Raw genomic sequence first — 25,395 nt, 5'->3', positions numbered from 1 at the left:
TGGGCAGGATTGTTAGTTGGAGGTACTTATGTACTTATAAATCCCATTAGGGATTGTAACATCCAGTCTTTTTATTGGATCGTATGTCCTCACTTACCACCTCTCCCACTCCCCAGGTTCTATCAACCCCCTCCATACGCTGTCCCCCCTCTCCTCATGGGGGACAGCACAACGGAGCCAGCCCCACCCGTCACCCCACCCCTACTTCACAGCACAACTGATCAGGCGAGCTGACTTCTGCCCCACCCCCAAACCCACCAAACCCCACCCCAGCCCAGCCACACATCTCCATCACAGCTGATCAGGTGAGCATGCATATGTATGTCAAATATATGAGAGTGTGTTTGGACACACCTTCTCATTTAATGGTTTTCTTTATTTTCATGACTATTTACATTGTAGATTGTCACTGACAGAATCAAAACTATGAATGAAATTATGGAATTGTGTAGTAAACAAAAAGTGTGAAATAACTCCAAACATGTTTATATTATAGAGTCTTCAAAATAGTCACCCTTTGCTTTGATTACTGCTTTGCACACTCTTGGCATTCTCTCCATGAGCTTCATGAGGTCGTCACCTGAAATGGTTTTCCAACAGTCTTGAAGGAGTTCCCAGAGATGCTGAGCACTTGTTGGGCCTTTTGCCTTCACTCTGCGGTCCATCTCATCCCAAACCCTCTCGATTGGGTTTAGGTCAGGTGACTATGAAGGCCAGGCCATCTGGTGCAGCACTCCATCACTCTCCTTGTTGGTCACATAGTCCTTACACAGCCTGGAGGTGTGTTTGGGTTCATTGTGCTGTTGAAAAATTTATGATGATCCAACTAAACATGAACTGGTTCAGTGGGCCTTGAGTTTTGAATAAATCCCACAACAGTGTCACCAGCAAAGCACCTCCACACCTCCTCTGCAATGCTGCACGGTGGGAATCATTCATGTAGAGACCATCCATTTACCTTTTCTGCTTCGCACAAAGATAAAGATCTCAAATTTGGGCTCAACAGACCAAAGCACAGATTTCCTCTGGTCTAATGTCCACTCCTTGTGTTTCTTGACCCAAACAAATCTCCTCTGCTTGTTGCTTTTCCTTAGTCTTGGTTTCTTAGCAGCTATTTGACCATAAAAGCCTGATTCACACAGTCTGCTCTGCACAGTTGATGTAGAGATGTGTCTGCTACTGGAACTCTGTGTGGCATTTATCTGGGCTCTAATCTGAGTGGATGTTAACTTGCGATTTCTGAGGCCTGTGATTCAGATGAATTTATCCTCAGCAGCAGAGGTGACTCTTGGTCTTCCTTTCCTTGGGCGTCCTCATGTCAGCCAGTTTTGTTGGAACACTTGATGGTTTTTGCACATTGAAAGTTTTAGCAGTTTTATAGACTGACCTTCAGTTCTTAAAGTAATGATGGACTGTTGTTTCTCTTTACTTAGCTGATCAGTTCTTTCCATAATATGAATTCTAACAGTTGTCACATAGGACTGTCAGCTGGGTACCAACCTGACTGCTGCACAACACAACTGATGGTCCCAACCTCATTAAGAAGGCAAGAAATTGCACAAGTGAACAAGGCACACCTGTGACGTGAAAACCACTTCAGGTGGCGACATCATGAAGCTCAGTGAGAGAAGGCCAAGGGTTTGCAGCGCTGTCAACAAAGCAAAAGGCGGCTACTTTCAGGAATCTAAAATATAAAACATGTTTAGAGTTTTTATCAATCTTTTCTTTGCTGCTTAATTCCATATATCTTGCGTCATATATTTGATGTCTTTAGTTTGCATCTATAGTGTAGAAAGTAGTAAAAATAAAGACCTGCAGCTCTTTATTTTAGATTTTGTCTGAAACAAGAGATTGTTTTATCTCCGTCCTCTGACTGTCTTAGGATAAATTTCCCGATTCGGATTGAATCAGCCGGCGACAGTGTGCTCAGATTGTTCTTGAATGTAGAGCTTGCAAGTATCTATTCAGCTCAAAAAGGTTTTCGTCAGCTTAATTTAACTGACAGTACTTACCTGTAACTTGTGTTAGTGTCAGTTAGACAGTGATAAATAAAGAACAGTGATTTGAACTGATTACCCTTTAATGCTTTATAGCAGTTCAGTAACTTTCTGTTGGCACTTGCTTAATACAGCAGCAGTCTGGAAGAATCACACCCATCAGATTGACATGTGATAGCTACACGTTTGCTGACTGGTTTTCCTCATGTCTGCAGGTATGTCCAGTACAGACAGTATTCCATACTTTATAGCAGTTCTGTAACATTCTGTTTGCACTTCCTTAATAGTTATAAATGCCATTAGGGATTGTAACATCTACTGTTTTATTGAGTCATATATGTCCTCACTTACCACCTCTCCCACCCCCAGGTTCTATCAACCCCCTCCATCCTCTGCCCCCACCCCTTCTCCTCGGGGTGTGGGGGAGACAGCACAATGGAGCCTGCCCCACCCCTCACCCCACCCCACCCCAAGTGGCAAATGTGTGGGATGAGGCATGAAGATATGCCACCGTCACTTTCGTTGTCCTGGGCAGGATTGTTTGTTGGAGGTACTTATGTACTTATAAATGCCATTAGGGATTGTAACATCCAGTGTTTTTATTGAATCATATATGTCCTCACTTACCACCTCTCCCACCCCCAGGTTCCATCAACCCCCTCCATAAGCTGTCCCCCCCCTCCTTGTGGGGGACAGCACAATGGAGCCTGCCCCACCCTCCACCCCTCCCCCACTTCACAGCTGATCAGGTGAGGCATACCCGTGTGTGTGTGTGTGTGTGTGTGTGTGTGTGTGTGTGTGTGTGTGTGTGTTATAAAAGTATATATTAGGGATGAGACTCGATTAAAAAAAATTAATCTAATTAAATAGAGGTTTTGTAATTACTTAATCTCAGTTAATTGTACAAGAAAATTTGCTGTAAAGCACAAATGTTTCCATTTTGAAGGTTTAGTGGGCAAGAGAACCAAAAATAGACATGGACATAAATATTGTAAAGTCAAGCTCTTTCAATTTATTAGGAAAAAACAAACATTTAAATTGCATTTCAGTGCAACACAGAGAAACAAAACAATATCCCTGGACAAAATTGTAATATCTTTTTTGCTTCTCTTTTTTTCTTTGTGGGGAAGCAGACCATAATTACCAATGATGGTAACTGGAGGAAAAAGCAACATCCTGTAAGTCTGCAAGAAACCACAATACCAATATAAAACTTTTCTTTCTACTAGGGCTGGGCCATATCATACCGTTCACGGTAATACCGGTGTAATTTTGGGCAACGATAGGAAAATGAAATATCGCGATAGAATGTGGGTAAAGCGCGCATGCGCAGTGCCTATGTTTACATACGCACATGGCGGCGACGCAGAATGAGAAGAGCGAAAGTGGATCGTTGAATGAAACGGATGAACCAGAATTGGTTTGTAAAAATGCTGCAACTACAGTGGTGTGGAGCTGGTTTAGCTTTCGTCCGTCAGATACACAACAAAGCACTATTTTTGGTAGCGCATGCTAGCGGGCCGTCGTTATTACCGTGTTGTTTGGAAAATACGGCGCACTTCAAATCAATCCTTTGATTTTTCTGAAAATCGACAGTGCCCCTTATAATCCCGTGTGCCTTATGTATGAATTCTGGTTGTGTTTACTGACCTCGAAACGATTTCAGTGTGCTCAGATTGTTCTTGAATGTAGAGCTTGCAAGTATCTATTCAGCTCTAAAAGGTTTTCGTCAGCTTAATTTACTTACAGTACTTACTTGTAACTTGTGTTAGTGTCACTTAGACAGTGATAAATAAAGAACAGTAATTTGAACTGATTACCCTTTAATGCTTTATAGCAGTTCTGTAACATTCTGTTGGCACTTCCTTAATAGTTATAAATCCCATTAGGGTTTGTAACATCCAGTGTTTTTATCGAGTCATATATGTCCTCACTTACCACCTCTCCCACCCCCCAGGTTCCATCAACCCCCCTCCATCCTCTGCCCCCCCCACCCCCTTCTCCTCGGGGTGTGGGGGGGGAGACAGCACAACGGAGCCAGCCCCACCCGTCACCCCACCCCTACTTCACAGCACAACTGATCAGGCGAGCTGACTTCTCACCTGATCAGTTGTGCTGTCTTCTGCCCCACCCCAAACCCACCAAACCCCAGCCCAGCCCAGCCACACATCTCCATCACAGCTGATCAGGTGAGCATGCATATGTGTGTCAAATATATGAGTGTGTGTTTGGACACACCTTGTCATTTAATGGTTTTCTTTATTTTCATGACTATTTACATTGTAGATTGTCACTGACAGAATCAAAACTATGAATGAAATTATGGAATTGTGTAGTAAACAAAAAAGTGTGAAATAACTCCAAACATGTTTATATTATAGAGTCTTCAAAATAGTCACCCTTTGCTTTGATTACTGCTTTGCACACTCTTGGCATTCTCTCCATGAGCTTCATGAGGTCGTCACCTGAAATGGTTTTCCAACAGTCTTGAAGGAGTTCCCAGAGATGCTGAGCACTTGTTGGCCCTTTTGCCTTCACTCTGCGGTCCATCTCATCCCAAACCCTCTCGATTGGGTTTAGGTCAGGTGACTATGAAGGCCAGGCCATCTGGTGCAGCACTCCATCACTCTCCTTGTTGGTCACATAGTCCTTACACAGCCTGGAGGTGTGTTTGGGTTCATTGTGCTGTTGAAAAATGTATGATGATCCAACTAAACATGAACTGGTTCAGTGGGCCTTGAGTTTTGAATAAATCCCACAACAGTGTCACCAGCAAAGCACCTCCACACCATCACACCTCCTCTGCAATGCTGCACGGTGGGAATCATTCATGTAGAGACCATCCATTCACCTTTTCTGCTTCGCACAAAGATAAAGATCTCAAATTTGGGCTCATCAGACCAAAGCACAGATTTCCTCTGGTCTAATGTCCACTCCTTGTGTTTCTTGGCCCAAACAAATCTCCTCTGCTTGTTGCTTTTCCTTAGTCTTGGTTTCTTAGCAGCTATTTGACCATAAAAGCCTGATTCACACAGTCTGCTCTGCACAGTTGATGTAGAGATGTGTCTGCTACTGGAACTCTGTGTGGCATTTATCTGGGCTCTAATCTGAGTGGATGTTAACTTGCGATTTCTGAGGCCTGTGATTCAGATGAATTTATCCTCAGCAGCAGAGGTGACTCTTGGTCTTCCTTTCCTTGGGCGTCCTCATGTGAGCCAGTTTTGTTGGAACACTTGATGGTTCCCTTTCAGTCGATTCACTCGGTACAACACATAAGTATGGGATATCACGCCCTCGCGTGTCCTGGCTGAAGAAACCTTTATTCACGCCTTTAAGGCAGATGACGATGTGATGACGCGTGCACGTCCCGCCTGCACATATAGTCGCTGTCATCACGGTCATCCCTCAGTTCTTACGCTCTTCACCTCGCTGAGAATACCTCTGCTGAGTTGGGCTAGCTCGCTGCTGCTAGTTAGCTCCGTTGTCTGCCGACTTGAACTTAGCTTAACTGCCCCTGTTGGTGTTAGCCTCCACCGCCCAGTTGGTGTGTAGGCTGCCATGCGGAGCGCTAATTTCAAGTTTTTCCTGTGCAGCGTTTCGCTGCGCTTTGGAATGGACTCCAAACCGAAGCGAGCAAAGCAGAAATCTTGTGTTCGCCCCTGTCCTCAGGGATGCAGTTTCTCTTTGCACGACAGCGACCAGCACGATGCCTGCCCTGTCTGCCTGGGGATCGTCCACACTAGGAGAGCGTTGACGGAGCCCGAAGCCTGTGCGTTTTGTCGCCAGCTCCGGCGCTCGACCCTGGAAAGACGGGTGACGTTTGTGGAAAAAGTGCTGGGATGCTTGGCTGTCGCACGGCATGACCCTTTCCTTTCCGAGTCTGGAGCCCCAGCTTCGTCCAATTCCGAAGACGAGGATTTCCGGTCGATGTCCCGCAATTAGCTGGGCTGACCACATGGAATATGTTGACAGGTTAGCCGATGACGAGCCGGAACCATGCAGGAGCGCTGACGGGCTTCAGCCTGGGTTGAAGCCCGCCAGCGCCCCAGGAAGACGATGACGTGCTGGACATCGGCCTGGACATCCATGGTTTGTCGGAGGATGAGCAGGAGAGCTCATTGTCGGCCCAATGTGCCGCCGCTGCTGCGCCGGTGGCCACGATGACACCTCTCTTTTCTCCCTGTTCGCCGCCGTGCTGCTGAGAAGTTGCAGGTGGACTGGCCTCTCCTCCGCCAGCTCAGAAGCCGTCACGGTTCGCGGGTTTTTTCCTCCCACCGGAGCCCGCAACGGCCAAAAACTGCCTTCCCATGTTCCCAGACTTTCTCTGCGAGCTAACAGCATCATGGGACAAACCTCTGTCTACCCGCATCACTGTGCCCGGCTATGGACAGTACATGGAGTTGGACGGCGCCGAGGGGGCTGGCTTAGCTAACCCACCCCCTATGGAGCCATCTCTGGCTGCTTATCTGGCCCCGTCCCATAACCATGGTGTCGGCGGCCCCGCAACTCTGCCGTCCAAGCACTGCAGATTCTCTGCTTCGCAGCTGGAGAAGATTTATCGGGCTCAGGCCGGCACTGCTCGCGCCATGAGCTCCGTCACCATGCTCCAGACGTACCAGGCAATGTGCCTGGCGGAGCTCGGATCGCTGGTTCCTGATGACAGCCTTTGGCACCTCTTCTTAACGAGGTCAGAGTCGCCACAGATTACATCCTCCGTGCGTCTCGCTGTGCAGCGCTCTCCCTGGGCAGAGGGATGGCTTCGACAGTAGTGGCGCAGAGGCACCTGTGGCTGACCCTCTCTGACGTCCCGGATAGGGACAGAGCTGTATATCTGGACGCACCAGTATCTGCGGCTGGGTTATTCGGACATTCACTTGAAGCCATTCAGGCTAGATTCGATCTGAGGAAGAAGCAGACGGAAGCTCTGCGCGACATCATCCCCAGACGTCAGCCGAAGCCCAAGCCCGCAGCTAGCTCTCACAGGCCCGCCGCTCCTCTGCCGACTGGCAAGAGACCGGCGCCCACTGCTGAAGTGGGTGCGCCGCCAGCGAGAGCACATCCTCCGGCCCGAGCTCCACGCCAGTCGGCCTGGAGCAGAGGCCCACCCTCGGGCCCCCGGCTTGACCCGACGCCCAGGAGGAAGAAGCCTCAGCCCTCCTAGCTGTGGTTTCGAGTGGAGAAGGGGTCCAGCAGCAGGGAGACGCTGCTTTTACCCCTCTGTTGCCGCCCAAGAGGTGCCACTTAAGTTCTGTTCAGGTTGTCAGCCCCAGAAGGCGCTGCACTTTCCTAACACAGTCTCCCAAGCACAAAACCCCTGCACACAAAATGCCTCAGGTAACTCCCTGTTCAGGTGTGTTAAATGTTCAGGTGACCACATCAAGTGTTCCCGCTGTTTTTCTTTGTTGTGCCCCAGAAAAGGTGCCTCCAACAAAATGTATGAATGTACATGTTCCCATGTTACAATCAATAAAGAGTGTTGTTTATTCTCAAACAATCACAAATGCTCAGCCTGCGGGCAGAATGAGCCAGGTCAGGCAGGTGATGCAGTCCCCTGCAGACACACTGGGGGGCGACAACGCCCCGCCGACGGTGCTGCAGGTCAGCGGGCTGGCTGCTCGCTTCCCTCAGTGGCGCGCTTGCGCCCCCTCTCCGTGGGTGCTGCGAACCGTTGCCATGGGTTACCGGTTGCAGTTCCGGGTCAGGCCGCCTCGTTTCCAGGGAGTCGTAAACACGACTGTCAACACCGAGGCGGCCATGATACTCAGAGAGGAAATAAAGGCGCTATTGCAGAAAAGAGCAATACGAGTGGTCCCCGCTTCGGAGACAGACAAAGGTTGGTACAGCCGCTATTTTGTTGTTCCGAAAAGGCGGGGAGGGCTTCGTCCCATCCTCGACCTGCGAGTCTTGAACACGTATCTACGTACGTACGGGTTCAAGATGCTAACACTCAGACAGCTCTTGAATGCAGTCGGCCCGGGAGATTGGTTTGCGACAATCGATCTAACAGATGCTTATTTTCATATGGCTATACACCCGAAACACAGGCAGTTTCTGAGGTTTGCATTCGAGGGCGTAGCCTACGAATACCTAGTGCTGCCGTTCGGGCTGTCGCTCGCTCCTCGCACCTTTACGAAATGTGCTGAAGCAGCGCTAGCACCCCTCAGAGAGAGAGAGGCATCCGCATCTTAGCCTACCTAGACGACTGGGCTCTCGTAGCTTGCTCCAGAGAGCAGGCGGAGACACAGCTGTCACTGGTTCTGTCACACATTCAGACACTGGGGTTCTCTGTGAACTTTCAAAAGAGCTCGCTAATCCCGAGTCAGCAGATTTCTTTCCTCGGTTTGGAAATATGCTCGCTTTCCAGCCAGCAAGACGTTTGTCGGAGCACAGAGTGGCCGCGTTTCATCGCTGCCTCGCTCAGTTTCAGCTGGGACGCAGACTGCGTTTCCAGACGATATTACGCTTGTTGGGCATGATGGCATCTATGATCGCCGTAGTGCCACTTGGACTGTTAAAAATGAGAGCGTTTCAACGCTGGACTCTCTCTCACCGCCTGTGATGTGCATCGCGTCACCTCCGGAGGAGGCTGCCGGTAACCGCGTCTTGCATGCTAGCTCTCCATCCTTGGAGGGAGCCCAGGCTGCTGCATCAGGGCTCTCGGATTGGGAGGGTGTTGTTTCGCAAGGTGGTGTCCACAGATGCTTCCCTAAGAGGGTGGGGAGCGCTGTGCAAGGGTGCATCAGTGAGAGGGATCTGGTCCGCAGCTCAGCGCCAGCTGCACATCAACCACTTAGAGCTGTTAGCAGTGTTCTTAGCTCTAAAGCATTTGCGTCCAGTCCTGGAGGGCCAGCATGTCTTAGTCAGGACGGACAATTCAACAGTGGTGTCTTACATAAACAGGCAGGGAGGAACACGCTCTCTTCCCTGTTGAAGCTGTCTCGCTCTCTGCTGTTATGGTGCAGTGTTCATTTTCTGTCTCTGAGAGCCACCCATGTCCCGGGCCACCTGTACCTGGGGCGGACCTTCTCCAGGGGGTCCTCTGGTGAGAGAATGGAGGTTACACCCTTTAATAGTGGCTCAGATTTGGGATCTATTTGGCAAGGCGCAAATAGATCTTTTTGCTTCCAGGGTAAATACTCACTGCCCCTGTTCTTCTCCATAATCGACCACGATGCACCCTTGGGCTTGACGCGCTAAGCGCACCAATGGGCAGACGTGCTCCTGTATGCATTTCCCCAGTGGAAATGATATCTCCAGTTCTAGAGAGAGTGCGTCGGCATTCCCTCTCTCTGATTCTAGTGGCCCCTTGGTGGCCCACAAGGTCGTGGTATGCAGAGATATTCAGCCTGCTAGCAGCGAGTCCTTGGCAGCTTCCTCTCCGCAGGGATCTCCTCTCTCAGGCGGGAGGAGAAGTGTTTCATCCGCGCCCAGATCTGTGGCGCCTTCATGCTTACCTGCTGAGAGGCTAAACTTGATTGCTAAGGGTTTGCCACCCAGTGTGATAGCGACAATCCAGAGCGCTAGGGCCTCATCTACTAGAGGCTTTGTACGCTTACAAATGGCGAGCCTTCAAGCAATGGTGCCAGGACCGCCACACTCTCCCATTTCAGTGCTCTATTGTGGATGTTTTGACATTCCTGCAGGAGCTGCTGGATAAGGGCCTTTCATTTTCGACAATTAAGGTTTATTTAGCAGCTATATCTGCTTGTCATATTGGCTTTGACGGGGTGACAGCAGGTGCACATCCCCTCGCCATACGTTTTCTGAAAGGGGTTCGCCGGCTGAGACCCGTGCTTAAGTCCAGTCTCCTGCTTGGGACTTGTCTTTGGTGCTGGAGGCCCTTTGTAGCCCCCGTTTGAACCCATCGAGTCTGTGGATATGAAATTTCTTTCATATAAGACTGCATTACTTCTCGCTTTGGCTTCGCAAAGCGAGTGGGTGATTCTTCATGCGCTGTCCGTGCATCCCGCCTGCACACAGTTTTCTCCTGATGGCCACAAGGTCGTATTGCGTCCAAATGCTGCCTATTTTCCCAAGATCATGCCTGCATCTTATAGCTCAATGGAGTTTGAGTTGCTGAGCTTTTGCTCCCCTCCTTTTGCATCTGAGGAGCAGAGGAGGATGCATTCTCTTTGTCCAGTGCGTGTGCTACGCACCTACATTGAGCGCACTCAGAATGTGCGTTTATGTGACCAGCTGTTTGTCTGCTTCGCCAATCCAAATAGAGGTAGATCTCTGTCCAAACAGAGGCTGTCCCACTGGATTATAGAAGCTATCTCACTGGCATACGGCACCAGAGGTCTTGCTTTGCCCCACGGGTGAGAGCTCATTCCACCAGGGGATGGCAACCTCATGGGCTCTTTTTAAGGGGTGCCTGTAGCTGATATTTGTCAGCGGCAGCTAGTTGGGCATCACCGCACACTTTTGTGCAGTTTTATCGGTTGGACGTTACAGCCCCTTCGGTGGCTCATACTGTCCTTTCTGCTGGGTCTACCACTCACTAAGGAAGTGGTGGCCCGATTCGGTTCGGTGGCTGCTCTGTGGGCGTGTATATATGTCCCATACTTATGTGTTGTACCGAGTGAATCGACTGAAAGGGAGCGAATAGTTATGTCTATAACTTCTGTTCCCTGAAGGAGAGGAACGAGGTACAACACAAGGTGGCCCCACTGAGCAGTTTGGCTCGGTGAAGAGCGGCTATCGAACTGAGGGATGACCGTGATGACAGCGGCTATATGTGCAGGCGGGGCCGTGCACGTGTCATCACACGTCATGTGCCTAAAAAGCGTGAATAAAGGTTTCTTCAGCCAGGACATGCGAGGGCGTGATATCCCATACTTATGTGTTGTACCTCGTTCCTCTCCTTCAGGGAACAGAAGTTATAGACATAACTATTCGTTTTTGTTTATTTTCTCTTTTGGAGAACCATATATTTTCCTCCCTCATGATCTTCCAATAAAAATACGTAATTTTCTCAATAAATGTGTAATTTGCATTCTGCTTAATATGATTGTTTCTTATAGAGATTAAATACAAGCTTCTGAAAATATGTATGACTGTAACCTTAATAATAAAAAGCCAAAACAATCTTACTTTTAAATGTGGTAAAATTACTCTGAAAACATATGTGCATAAACAATAGAATAGAGAAGCTGCTAATAGTCAAAATAGCTGAAACAACTTAATTTAAAATATATATTTTGCATTTCTTTGTGTCTGACGGTGTTGACAAAAACCTTGCACTTCTCCAGCAAAAACATAAATTATTAAAAATGTTACACCTGGGAGATTGTACCAAGACATGGTGAGACAGCCAAAGCTTTGTGTAACAATTATATATAAATATGTTTTGAAAAATCAAAAAATATATTTTAGAAATTTAAAACCTGTTTTGTCCCTAATCTCAGGAATCACTGAAGTGTTTGTTTTCTGTTTAAAAGCAAAAACGATTTTTGTGTTAGAATCTGTTTCTACCAGATTTGAATTTTGGACCATAAGGATGTAACGAAGCACTTTTGTTCTTTATGCACTATTTGTGGTGAAATGTAATGTTTGTTTGATGTAAAATTTATATTTTGGTGGTTTACTGTGTGAAAGTTTACAGTAAATTCTATGCGATCATACACCCAGTAGCTCAGTTACTGTTACAGAGTGATAAGTTAGTTGTATTTCATCTCATGATCTACAGAAACTTAAACAACGATTTAACAATCAATACTTTAATTGGTTATAAATATGAACCATAATTTCATAGTTAAGAAAATTTAAAAGTAGGAACTGCATTTCTAGGAATTTGAGCAAAACAAAGTAAACTTGCTTAACATATTCTAGTTGGTTAGTCAAGCTGCAAGTACTTCTCATTTTATTAAAAATGATTAACATTTTATTTGAAACTGCTTTTCAGATCCAATTTTGTTCTGTTAGCCAAGAGAACAAGTTTGGATTTTTTAATTTTATACTGCTCTATAACCCCTACTGGCTTACCAGTGCAAGAGTCTTTGAGTGTATGGCCCTACTTGCTTACTGTCTGAAATGTGGATTAGTCCTTTTCCTACCTTTTTATTTGCAGTTTTGTTCAAGATTTTAAATAAATGTAAAATAAAACCTGTGTTTTTCATAATCTCTGACACTGATTTCCATTTTATATTGCTGGGCGATATACATATTTAAGTTGTTTTTACGATTGACATATTCTTGTCTTTTTATCTCTTGTCTTCATTGCTTAAGAAAAAAGGGAATTTGGCACATCTGGAACATGTCAACTTGCTGTGGAGATGATGACTTGTTCCAGAAGATGTGCCACATGGAGAAGGTCTTCAACTCTAATGATGCCCCCCCCAGAAAGACAATGACATCCTGGCATCCTGAAGACTAATGGACATTGCAAAACTTCTGCAATATCTTCTGATCATCTGCTTTAAGGTTTATTATTCTAAAATAATAAGTAATAGTCTTTTCTTTTATGTTTTCACAAAGCTGTAATGAACAATTGTACTGTGTACTATTAATCAAATGGTGATTTTTTTTTTTAAGGTAGCTTTACTATAACTGGACTAGAATTAAAATAATAATAATAATAATGAAAATAGGTAAACTGAAGTGCATGAATATTTCAAGAATAACTTGAGTGTTGGTGAAGATATCCAGATTGCATTTATGAATCACAACAAGTGTTTTCCAAAGTTTCATGTTTGTAGTTGAATCCTGGCTTTCGTTGTCTGACAATAAGAAACAACTATTGAAGCAAGCAGCGTTAAAAAATAAATGCAACAGTGTAATCCTTTAGGTCAGCAGCAGTGGGCACTGTTGCAGTGAGAAGAAGCTTTTGAAGCTTAGCAACTTCCTTAAGTCCTGTGCCTTCTCAGATCACACACTCCATACACCTCAATAGTAGTGAAAGCTCAACATGTACAAAATGTGTAGCATTCAGACCAAGAGAGCGAAGATGACAAGAATTCCCTCTCCTCGTTTTGGTCTGATGGAGATGAGGAGAAAGAAGAAGAGGATGAGATGATGCAGCACCTTAATGCTTTCATACAGTCTTTAGCTAAAGTTACCTACTGATGCTAACCGATGACAGTGTGCTCAGATTGTTCTTGAATGTAGAGCTTGCAAGTATCTATTTAGCACTAAAAGGTTTTCGTCAGCTTAATTTAACTGACAGTACTTACCTGTAACTTGTGTTAGTGTCAGTTAGACAGTGATAAATAAAGAACAGTAATTTGAACTGATTACCCTTTAATGCTTTATAGCAGTTCAGTAACTTTCTGTTTGCACTTGCTTAATACAGCAGCAGTCTGGAAGAATCACACCCATCAGATTGACATGTGATAGCTACACGTTTGCTGACTGGTTTTTCCTCATGTCTGCAGGTATGTCCAGTACAGACAGTATTCCATACTTTATAACAGTTCTGTAACATTCTGTTTGCACTTCCTTAATAGTTATAAATCCCATTAGGGATTGTAACATCTACTGTTTTTATTGAGTCATATATGTCCTCACTTACCACCTCTCCCACCCCCCAGGTTCCATCAACCCCCCTCCATACTCTGCCCCCCCCCCTCCTTGTGGGGGGACAGCACAATGGAGCCTGCCCCCCCCCCCCACTTGACAGCTGATCAGGTGAGGCATACCCGTGTGTGTGTGTGTGTTATAAAAGTATATATTAGGGATGAGACTCGATTAAAAAAATTAATCTAATTAAATAGAGGTTTTGTAATTACTTAATCTCAGTTAATTGTACAAGAAAATTTGCTGTAAAGCACAAATGTTTCCATTTTGAAGGTTTAGTGGGCAAGAGAACCAAATAATAGACATGGACATAAATATTGTAAAGTCAAGCTCTTTCAATTTATTAGGGAAAAAACAAACATTTAAATTGCATTTCAGTGCAACACAGAGAAACAAAACAATATCCCTGGACAAAATTGTAATATCTTTTTTGCTTCTGTTTTTTTCTTTTGGGGAAGCAGACCATAATTACCAATGATGGTAACTGGAGGAAAAAGCAACATCCTGTAAGTCTGCAAGAAACCACAATACCAATATAAAACTTTTCTTTCTACTAGGGCTGGGCCATATCATACCGTTCACGGTAATACCGGTGTAATTTTGGGCAACGATAGGAAAATGAAATATCGCGATAGAATGTGGGTAAAAAGCGCATGCGCAGTGCCTATGTTTTTATACGCACATGGCGGCGACGCAGAATGAGAAGAGCGAAAGTGGATCGTTGAATGAAACGGATGAACCAGAATTGGTTTGTAAAAATGCTGCAACTTCAGTGGTGTGGAACTGATTTAGCTTTCGTCCGGTCAGATACACAACAAAGCACTATTTTGGTAGCGCATGCTAGCGGGCCGTCGTTATTACCGTGTTGTTTGGAAAATACGGCGCACTTCAAGTCAATCCTTTGATTTTTCTGAAAATCGACAGTGCCCCTTATAATCCCGTGTGCCTTATGTATGAATTCTGGTTGTGTTTACTGACCTCGAAACGATTTCAGTGTGCTCAGATTGTTCTTGAATGTAGAGCTTGCAAGTATCTATTCAGCTCTAAAAGGTTTTCGTCAGCTTAATTTACTTACAGTACTTACTTGTAACTTGTGTTAGTGTCACTTAGACAGTGATAAATAAAGAACAGTAATTTGAACTGATTACCCTTTAATGCTTTATAGCAGTTCTGTAACATTCTGTTGGCACTTCCTTAATAGTTATAAATCCCATTAGGGTTTGTAACATCCAGTGTTTTATTGAGTCATATATGTCCTCACTTACCACCTCTCCCACCCCCAGGTTCCATCAACCCCCTCCATCCTCTGCCCCCCCCCCCTTCTCCTCGGGGTGTGGGGAGACAGCACAATGGAGCCTGCCCCACCCCTCACCCCACCCCACCCCAAGTGGCAAATGTGTGGGATGAGGCATGAAGATATGCCACCGTCACTTTCGTTGTCCTGGGCAGGATTGTTTGTTGGAGGTACTTATGTACTTATAAATGCCATTAGGGATTGTAACATCTACTGTTTTATTGAATCATATATGTCCTCACTTACCACCTCTCCCACCCCCAGGTTCCATCAACCCCCTCCATCCTCTTCCCCCCTCTCCTCGTCGGGGAGCCTGCCCCACCCGCCACCCCACCCCTACTTCACAGCACAACTGATCAGGTGAGCTAACTTCTCACCTGATCAGTTGTGCTGTCTTCTGCCCGATCTGCTCCACCCCAAACCCACCAGACCCCACCCCAGCCCAGCCCCATATCTACTTCACAGCTGATCAGGTGAGAACTCAGCTCATACATCTTACATTTTTCTCCAGAGGTTTTCTTCCCTTTTGTCCCTGACAAGTTGTGTCAATACCAAAGAATATTTCCTTAATATACTTAATGCCCGTGTGTGTGTGCTGCGTTTTCGTTTGAGATTGTTTCATTTGAAACAGATGTAATGTCATTAATGCTGTTTGCCACCCGTCTTGACCTGTAAAATTAGCACATTTCCTAAAATAAGTGTCTATACTATTGACGGTGTTGTGACCGGGGCTAAACAATGCTATTTATTTCACTTGCCTAACCATATTGTAATGCAACATTACAAAAGTAAACTTGTCCAATGTTTTTAAGATTCATGGATTCATTTGTTTTTTAATTCATGGTGAGGCAGAAAACCTTCCAAGGTGTCCGAATCGAAGTATTTATTTCATAACCTGCAGGTATGTCCAGTACAGACAGTATTGCATGCTTTATAACAGTCATCTAACATTCTGTTTGCACTTCCTTGATAGTTATAAATCCCATTAGGGATTGTAACATCTACTGTTTTTATTGTGTCATATATGTCCTCACTTACCACCTCTCCCACCCCCAGGTTCCATCAACCCCCCTCCATACTCTCCCCGGGGGGGGACAGCACAACGGAGCCAGCCCCACCCCTCACCCCACCCCACCCCACCCCAAGTGGCAAATGTGTGGGATGAGGCATGAAGGTATTCCACCGTCACTTTCGTTGTCCTGGGCAGGATTGTTTGTTGGAGGTACTTATGTACTTATAAATCCCATTACGGATTGTAACATCCAGTCTTTTTATTGGATCGTATGTCCTCACTTACCACCTCTCCCACTCCCCAGGTTCTATCAACCCCCTCCATACGCTGTCCCCCCTCTCCTCATGGGGGACAGCACAACGGAGCCAGCCCCACCCCTCACCCCACCCCTACTTCACAGCGCAACTGATCAGGCGAGCTGACTTCTCACCTGATCAGTTGTGCTGTCTTCTGCCCCACCCCCAAACCCACCAAACCCCACCCCAGCCCAGCCACACATCTCCATCACAGCTGATCAGGTGAGCATGCATATGTGTGTCAAATATATGAGTGTGTGTTTGGACACACCTTCTCATTTAATGGTTTTCTTTATTTTCATGACTATTTACATTGTAGATTGTCACTGACAGAATCAAAACTATGAATGAAATTATGGAATTGTGTAGTAAACAAAAAGTGTGAAATAACTCCAAACATGTTTATATTATAGAGTCTTCAAAATAGTCACCCTTTGCTTTGATTACTGCTTTGCACACTCTTGGCATTCTCTCCATGAGCTTCATGAGGTCGTCACCTGAAATGGTTTTCCAACAGTCTTGAAGGAGTTCCCAGAGATGCTGAGCACTTGTTGGCCTTTTTGCCTTCACTCTGCGGTCCATCTCATCCCAAACCCTCTCGATTGGGTTTAGGTCAGGTGACTATGAAGGCCAGGCCATCTGGTGCAGCACTCCATCACTCTCCTTGTTGGTCACATAGTCCTTACACAGCCTGGAGGTGTGTTTGGGTTCATTGTGCTGTTGAAAAATTTATGATGATCCAACTAAACATGAACTGGTTCAGTGGGCCTTGAGTTTTGAATAAATCCCACAACAGTGTCACCAGCAAAGCACCTCCACACCTCCTCTGCAATGCTGCACGGTGGGAATCATTCATGTAGAGACCATCCATTTACCTTTTCTGCTTCGCACAAAGATAAAGATCTCAAATTTGGGCTCAACAGACCAAAGCACAGATTTCCTCTGGTCTAATGTCCACTCCTTGTGTTTCTTGACCCAAACAAATCTCCTCTGCTTGTTGCTTTTCCTTAGTCTTGGTTTCTTAGCAGCTATTTGACCATAAAAGCCTGATTCACACAGTCTGCTCTGCACAGTTGATGTAGAGATGTGTCTGCTACTGGAACTCTGTGTGGCATTTATCTGGGCTCTAATCTGAGTGGATGTTAACTTGCGATTTCTGAGGCCTGTGATTCAGATGAATTTATCCTCAGCAGCAGAGGTGACTCTTGGTCTTCCTTTCCTTGGGCGTCCTCATGTCAGCCAGTTTTGTTGGAACACTTGATGGTTTTGCACATTGAAAGTTTTAGCAGTTTTATAGACTGACCTTCAGTTCTTAAAGTAATGATGGACTGTTGTTTCTCTTTACTTAGCTGATCAGTTCTTTCCATAATATGAATTCTAACAGTTGTCACATAGGACTGTCAGCTGGGTACCAACCTGACTGCTGCACAACACAACTGATGGTCCCAACCTCATTAAGAAGGCAAGAAATTGCACAAGTGAACAAGGCACACCTGTGACGTGAAAACCACTTCAGGTGGCGACATCATGAAGCTCAGTGAGAGAAGGCCAAGGGTTTGCAGCGCTGTCAACAAAGCAAAGGCGGCTACTTTCAGGAATCTAAAATATAAAACATGTTTAGAGTTTTATCAATCTTTTCTTTGCTGCTTAATTCCATATATCTTGCGTCATATATTTGATGTCTTTAGTTTGCATCTATAGTGTAGAAAGTAGTAAAAATAAAGACCTGCAAGCTCTTTATTTTAGATTTTGTCTGAAACAAGAGATTGTTTTATCTCCGTCCTCTGACTGTCTTAGGATAAATTTCCCGATTCGGATTGAATCAGCCGGCGACAGTGTGCTCAGATTGTTCTTGAATGTAGAGCTTGCAAGTATCTATTCAGCTCAAAAAGGTTTTCGTCAGCTTAATTTAACTGACAGTACTTACCTGTAACTTGTGTTAGTGTCAGTTAGACAGTGATAAATAAAGAACAGTGATTTGAACTGATTACCCTTTAATGCTTTATAGCAGTTCAGTAACTTTCTGTTGGCACTTGCTTAATACAGCAGCAGTCTGGAAGAATCACACCCATCAGATTGACATGTGATAGCTACACGTTTGCTGACTGGTTTTTCCTCATGTCTGCAGGTATGTCCAGTACAGACAGTATTCCATACTTTATAGCAGTTCTGTAACATTCTGTTTGCACTTCCTTAATAGTTATAAATGCCATTAGGGATTGTAACATCTACTGTTTTTATTGAGTCATATATGTCCTCACTTACCACCTCTCCCACCCCCCAGGTTCTATCAACCCCCCTCCATCCTCTGCCCCCCCCACCCCCTTCTCCTCGGGGTGTGGGGGGGGGAGACAGCACAATGGAGCCTGCCCCACCCCTCACCCCACCCCACCCCAAGTGGCAAATGTGTGGGATGAGGCATGAAGATATGCCACCGTCACTTTCGTTGTCCTGGGCAGGATTGTTTGTTGGAGGTACTTATGTACTTATAAATGCCATTAGGGATTGTAACATCCAGTGTTTTTATTGAATCATATATGTCCTCACTTACCACCTCTCCCACCCCCAGGTTCCATCAACCCCCTCCATAAGCTGTCCCCCCCCCTCCTTGTGGGGGACAGCACAATGGAGCCTGCCCCACCCTCCACCCCTCCCCCCACTTCACAGCTGATCAGGTGAGGCATACCCGTGTGTGTGTGTGTGTGTGTGTGTGTGTGTGTGTGTGTGTGTGTGTTATAAAAGTATATATTAGGGATGAGACTCGATTAAAAAAATTAATCTAATTAAATAGAGGTTTTGTAATTACTTAATCTCAGTTAATTGTACAAGAAAATTTGCTGTAAAGCACAAATGTTTCCATTTTGAAGGTTTAGTGGGCAAGAGAACCAAAAATAGACATGGACATAAATATTGTAAAGTCAAGCTCTTTCAATTTATTAGGGAAAAAACAAACATTTAAATTGCATTTCAGTGCAACACAGAGAAACAAAAACAATATCCCTGGACAAAATTGTAATATCTTTTTTGCTTCTGTTTTTCTTTGTGGGGGAAGCAGACCATAATTACCAATGATGGTAACTGGAGGAAAAAAGCAACATCCTGTAAGTCTGCAAGAAACCACAATACCAATATAAAAACTTTTCTTTCTACTAGGGCTGGGCCATATCATACCGTTCACGGTAATACCGGTGTAATTTTGGGCAACGATAGGAAAATGAAATATCGCGATAGAATGTGGGTAAAACGCGCATGCGCAGTGCCTATGTTTACATACGCACATGGCGGCGACGCAGAATGAGAAGAGCGAAAGTGGATCGTTGAATGAAACGGATGAACCAGAATTGGTTTGTAAAAATGCTGCAACTACAGTGGTGTGGAGCTGGTTTAGCTTTCGTCCGTCAGATACACAACAAAGCACTATTTTTGGTAGCGCATGCTAGCGGGCCGTCGTTATTACCGTGTTGTTTGGAAAATACGGCGCACTTCAAATCAATCCTTTGATTTTTCTGAAAATCGACAGTGCCCCTTATAATCCCGTGTGCCTTATGTATGAATTCTGGTTGTGTTTACTGACCTCGAAACGATTTCAGTGTGCTCAGATTGTTCTTGAATGTAGAGCTTGCAAGTATCTATTCAGCTCTAAAAGGTTTTCGTCAGCTTAATTTACTTACAGTACTTACTTGTAACTTGTGTTAGTGTCACTTAGACAGTGATAAATAAAGAACAGTAATTTGAACTGATTACCCTTTAATGCTTTATAGCAGTTCTGTAACATTCTGTTGGCACTTCCTTAATAGTTATAAATCCCATTAGGGTTTGTAACATCCAGTGTTTTATCGAGTCATATATGTCCTCACTTACCACCTCTCCCACCCCCAGGTTCCATCAACCCCCTCCATCCTCTGCCCCCCACCCCTTCTCCTCGGGGTGTGGGGAGACAGCACAACGGAGCCAGCCCCACCCGTCACCCCACCCCTACTTCACAGCACAACTGATCAGGCGAGCTGACTTCTCACCTGATCAGTTGTGCTGTCTTCTGCCCCACCCCAAACCCACCAAACCCCAGCCCAGCCCAGCCACACATCTCCATCACAGCTGATCAGGTGAGCATGCATATGTGTGTCAAATATATGAGTGTGTGTTTGGACACACCTTCTCATTTAATGGTTTTCTTTATTTTCATGACTATTTACATTGTAGATTGTCACTGACAGAATCAAAACTATGAATGAAATTATGGAATTGTGTAGTAAACAAAAAGTGTGAAATAACTCCAAACATGTTTATATTATAGAGTCTTCAAAATAGTCACCCTTTGCTTTGATTACTGCTTTGCACACTCTTGGCATTCTCTCCATGAGCTTCATGAGGTCGTCACCTGAAATGGTTTTCCAACAGTCTTGAAGGAGTTCCCAGAGATGCTGAGCACTTGTTGGCCCTTTTGCCTTCACTCTGCGGTCCATCTCATCCCAAACCCGTCTCGATTGGGTTTAGGTCAGGTGACTATGAAGGCCAGGCCATCTGGTGCAGCACTCCATCACTCTCCTTGTTGGTCACATAGTCCTTACACAGCCTGGAGGTGTGTTTGGGTTCATTGTGCTGTTGAAAATGTATGATGATCCAACTAAACATGAACTGGTTCAGTGGGCCTTGAGTTTTGAATAAATCCCACAACAGTGTCACCAGCAAAGCACCTCCACACCATCACACCTCCTCTGCAATGCTGCACGGTGGGAATCATTCATGTAGAGACCATCCATTCACCTTTTCTGCTTCGCACAAAGATAAAGATCTCAAATTTGGGCTCATCAGACCAAAGCACAGATTTCCTCTGGTCTAATGTCCACTCCTTGTGTTTCTTGGCCCAAACAAATCTCCTCTGCTTGTTGCTTTTCCTTAGTCTTGGTTTCTTAGCAGCTATTTGACCATAAAAGCCTGATTCACACAGTCTGCTCTGCACAGTTGATGTAGAGATGTGTCTGCTACTGGAACTCTGTGTGGCATTTATCTGGGCTCTAATCTGAGTGGATGTTAACTTGCGATTTCTGAGGCCTGTGATTCAGATGAATTTATCCTCAGCAGCAGAGGTGACTCTTGGTCTTCCTTTCCTTGGGCGTCCTCATGTGAGCCAGTTTTGTTGGAACACTTGATGGTTCCCTTTCAGTCGATTCACTCGGTACAACACATAAGTATGGGATATCACGCCTCGCGTGTCCTGGCTGAAGAAACCTTTATTCACGCCTTTAAGGCAGATGACGTGTGATGACGTGCACGCCCCCGCCTGCACATATAGTCGCTGTCATCACGGTCATCCCTCAGTTCTTACGCTCTTCACCTCGCTGAGAATACCTCTGCTGAGTTGGGCTAGCTCGCTGCTGCTAGTTAGCTCCGTTGTCTGCCGACTTGAACTTAGCTTAACTGCCCCTGTTGGTGTTAGCCTCCACCGCCCAGTTGGTGTGTAGGCTGCCCGCGAGCGCTAATTTCAAGTTTTTTTTCCTGTGCAGCGTTTTCGCTGCGTTTTGGAATGGACTCCAAACCGAAGCGAGCAAAGCAGAAATCTTGTGTTCGCCCTGTCCTCAGGGATGCAGTTTCTCTTTGCACGACAGCGACCAGCACGATGCCTGCCCTGTCTGCCTGGGGATCGTCCACACTAGGAGAGGCGTTGACGGAGCCCGAAGCCTGTGCGTTTTGTCGCCAGCTCCGGCGCTCGACCCTGGAAAGACGGGTGACGTTTGTGGAAAAAGTGCTGGGATGCTTGGCTGTCGCATGCGGCATGACCCTTTCTTTCCGAGTCTGGAGCCCCAGCTCGTCCAATTCAAGACGAGGATTTCCGGTCGATGTCCCGCAATTAGCTGGGCTGACCACATGGAATATGTTGACAGGTTAGCCGATGACGAGCGGAACCATGCAGGAGCGCTGACGGGCTTCAGCCTGGGTTGAAGCCCGCCAGCGCCCCCAGGAAGACGATGACGTGCTGGACATCGGCCTGGACATCCATGGTTTGTCGGAGGATGAGCAGGAGAGCTCATTGTCGGCCCAATGTGCCGCCGCTGCTGCGCCGGTGGCCACGATGACACCTCTCTTTTCTCCCTGTTTCGCCGTGCTGCTGAGAAGTTGCAGGTGGACTGGCCCTCTCCTCCGCCAGCTCAGAAGCCGTCACGGTTCGCGGGTTTTTTTCCTCCCACCGGAGCCCGCAACGGCCAAAAACTGCCTTCCCATGTTCCCAGACTTTCTCTGCGAGCTAACAGCATCATGGGACAAACCTCTGTCTACCCGCATCACTGTGCCCGGCTATGGACAGTACATGGAGTTGGACGGCGCCGAGGGGGCTGGCTTAGCTAACCCACCCCCTATGGAGCCATCTCTGGCTGCTTATCTGGCCCCGTCCCATAACCATGGTGTCGGCGGCCCCGCAACTCTGCCGTCCAAGCACTGCAGATTCTCTGCTTCGCAGCTGGAGAAGATTTATCGGGCTCAGGCCGGCACTGCTCGCGCCATGAGCTCCGTCACCATGCTCCAGACGTACCAGGCAATGTGCCTGGCGGAGCTCGGATCGCTGGTTCCTGATGACAGCCCTTTGGCACCTCTTCTTAACGAGGTCAGAGTCGCCACAGATTACATCCTCCGTGCGTCTCGCTGTGCAGCGCTCTCCCTGGGCAGAGGGATGGCTTCGACAGTAGTGGCGCAGAGGCACCTGTGGCTGACCCTCTCTGACGTCCCGGATAGGGACAGAGCTGTATATCTGGACGCACCAGTATCTGCGGCTGGGTTATTCGGACATTCACTTGAAGCCATTCAGGCTAGATTCGATCTGAGGAAGAAGCAGACGGAAGCTCTGCGCGACATCATCCCCAGACGTCAGCCGAAGCCCAAGCCCGCAGCTAGCTCTCACAGGCCCGCCGCTCCTCTGCCGACTGGCAAGAGACCGGCGCCCACTGCTGAAGTGGGTGCGCCGCCAGCGAGAGCACATCCTCCGCCCGAGCTCCACGCCAGTCGGCCTGGAGCAGAGGCCACCCTCGGGCCCCGGCTTGACCCGACGCCCAGGAGGAAGAAGCCTCAGCCCTCCTAGCTGTGGTTTCGAGTGGAGAAGGGGTCCAGCAGCAGGGAGACGCTGCTTTTACCCCTCTGTTGCCGCCCAAGAGGTGCCACTTAAGTTCTGTTCAGGTTGTCAGCCCCAGAAGGCGCTGCACTTTCCTAACACAGTCTCCCAAGCACAAAACCCTGCACACAAAATGCCTCAGGTAACTCCCTGTTCAGGTGTGTTAAATGTTCAGGTGACCACATCAAGTGTTCCCGCTGTTTTTCTTTGTTGTGCCCCAGAAAAGGTGCCTCCAACAAAATGTATGAATGTACATGTTCCCATGTTACAATCAATAAAGAGTGTTGTTTATTCTCAAACAATCACAAATGCTCAGCCTGCGGGCAGAATGAGCCAGGTCAGGCAGGTGATGCAGTCCCCTGCAGACACACTGGGGGGCGACAACGCCCGCCGACGGTGCTGCAGGTCAGCGGGCTGGCTGCTCGCTTCCCTCAGTGGCGCTTGCGCCCCTCTCCGTGGGTGCTGCGAACCGTTGCCATGGGTTACCGGTTGCAGTTCCGGGTCAGGCCGCCTCGTTTCCAGGGAGTCGTAAACACGACTGTCAACACCGAGGCGGCCATGATACTCAGAGAGGAAATAAAGGCGCTATTGCAGAAAAGAGCAATACGAGTGGTCCCCGCTTCGGAGACAGACAAAGGTTGGTACAGCCGCTATTTTGTTGTTCCGAAAAGGCGGGGAGGGCTTCGCCCCATCCTCGACCTGCGAGTCTTGAACACGTATCTACGTACGTACGGGTTCAAGATGCTAACACTCAGACAGCTCTTGAATGCAGTCGGCCCGGAGATTGGTTTGCGACAATCGATCTAACAGATGCTTATTTTCATATGGCTATACACCCGAAACACAGGCAGTTTCTGAGGTTTGCATTCGAGGCGTAGCCTCACGAATACCTAGTGCTGCCGTTCGGGCTGTCGCTCGCTCCTCGCACCTTTACGAAATGTGCTGAAGCAGCGCTAGCACCCCTCAGAGAGAGAGAGGCATCCGCATCTTAGCCTACCTAGACGACTGGGCTCTCGTAGCTTGCTCCAGAGAGCAGGCGGAGACACAGCTGTCACTGGTTCTGTCACACATTCAGACACTGGGGTTCTCTGTGAACTTTCAAAAGAGCTCGCTAATCCCGAGTCAGCAGATTTCTTTCCTGGTTTGGAAATATGCTCGCTTTCCAGCCGCGCACGCGTTTGTCGGAGCACAGAGTGGCGCGTTTCATCGCTGCCTCGCTCAGTTTCAGCTGGGACGCAGACTGCGTTTCCAGACGATATTACGCTTGTTGGGCATGATGGCATCTATGATCGCCGTAGTGCCACTTGGACTGTTAAAAATGAGAGCGTTTCAACGCTGGACTCTCTCTCACCGCCTGTGATGTGCATCGCGTCACCTCCGGAGGAGGCTGCCGGTAACCGCGTCTTGCATGCTAGCTCTCCATCCTTGGAGGGAGCCCAGGCTGCTGCATCAGGGCTCTCGGATTGGGAGGGTGTTGTTTCGCAAGGTGGTGTCCACAGATGCTTCCCTAAGAGGGTGGGAGCGCTGTGCAAGGGTGCATCAGTGAGAGGGATCTGGTCCGCAGCTCAGCGCCAGCTGCACATCAACCACTTAGAGCTGTTAGCAGTGTTCTTAGCTCTAAAGCATTTGCGTCCAGTCCTGGAGGGCCAGCATGTCTTAGTCAGGACGGACAATTCAACAGTGGTGTCTTACATAAACAGGCAGGGAGGAACACGCTCTCTTCCCCTGTTGAAGCTGTCTCGCTCTCTGCTGTTATGGTGCAGTGTTCATTTTCTGTCTCTGAGAGCCACCCATGTCCCGGGCCACCTGTACCTGGGGCCGGACCTTCTCTCCAGGGGGGGTCCTCTGGTGAGAGAATGGAGGTTACACCCTTTAATAGTGGCTCAGATTTGGGATCTATTTGGCAAGGCGCAAATAGATCTTTTTGCTTCAGGGTAAATACTCACTGCCCCTGTTCTTCTCCATAATCGACCACGATGCACCCTTGGGCTTGGACGCGCTAGCTAGCGCACCAATGGGCAGGCGTGCTCCTGTATGCATTTCCCCCAGTGGAAATGATATCTCCAGTTCTAGAGAGAGTGCGTCGGCATTCCCTCTCTCTGATTCTAGTGGCCCCTTGGTGGCCCACAAGGTCGTGGTATGCAGAGATATTCAGCCTGCTAGCAGCGAGTCCTTGGCAGCTT

General features: G+C 47.1%; 2 long non-coding RNA genes across 2 annotated transcripts; both read left to right on the top strand.

Moving 5' to 3' along the window:
• The first annotated feature begins 14,852 nt into the window (after nt 1-14,852).
• Nucleotides 14,853-16,021, top strand: LOC120440508. Its single transcript, XR_005613299.1, has 4 exons — nt 14,853-14,975; nt 15,070-15,278; nt 15,658-15,706; nt 15,862-16,021. It is a non-coding gene; the product is annotated as an uncharacterized LOC120440508 (long non-coding RNA).
• Nucleotides 16,022-16,191: 170 nt separating this feature from the next.
• On the top strand, nt 16,192-18,711 carry LOC120440507. The gene is made up of 4 exons (XR_005613298.1): nt 16,192-16,335; nt 18,160-18,241; nt 18,398-18,587; nt 18,683-18,711. It is a non-coding gene; the product is annotated as an uncharacterized LOC120440507 (long non-coding RNA).
• Nucleotides 18,712-25,395: the final 6,684 nt, after the last annotated feature.

Source organism: Oreochromis aureus, linkage group 6, assembly GCF_013358895.1.
Source record: "Oreochromis aureus strain Israel breed Guangdong linkage group 6, ZZ_aureus, whole genome shotgun sequence".
NCBI lineage: Eukaryota > Metazoa > Chordata > Actinopteri > Cichliformes > Cichlidae > Oreochromis > Oreochromis aureus.
The sequence above is the reverse complement of the archived record's forward strand: the minus strand, read 5'-3'. Positions and strand labels throughout refer to the sequence as shown.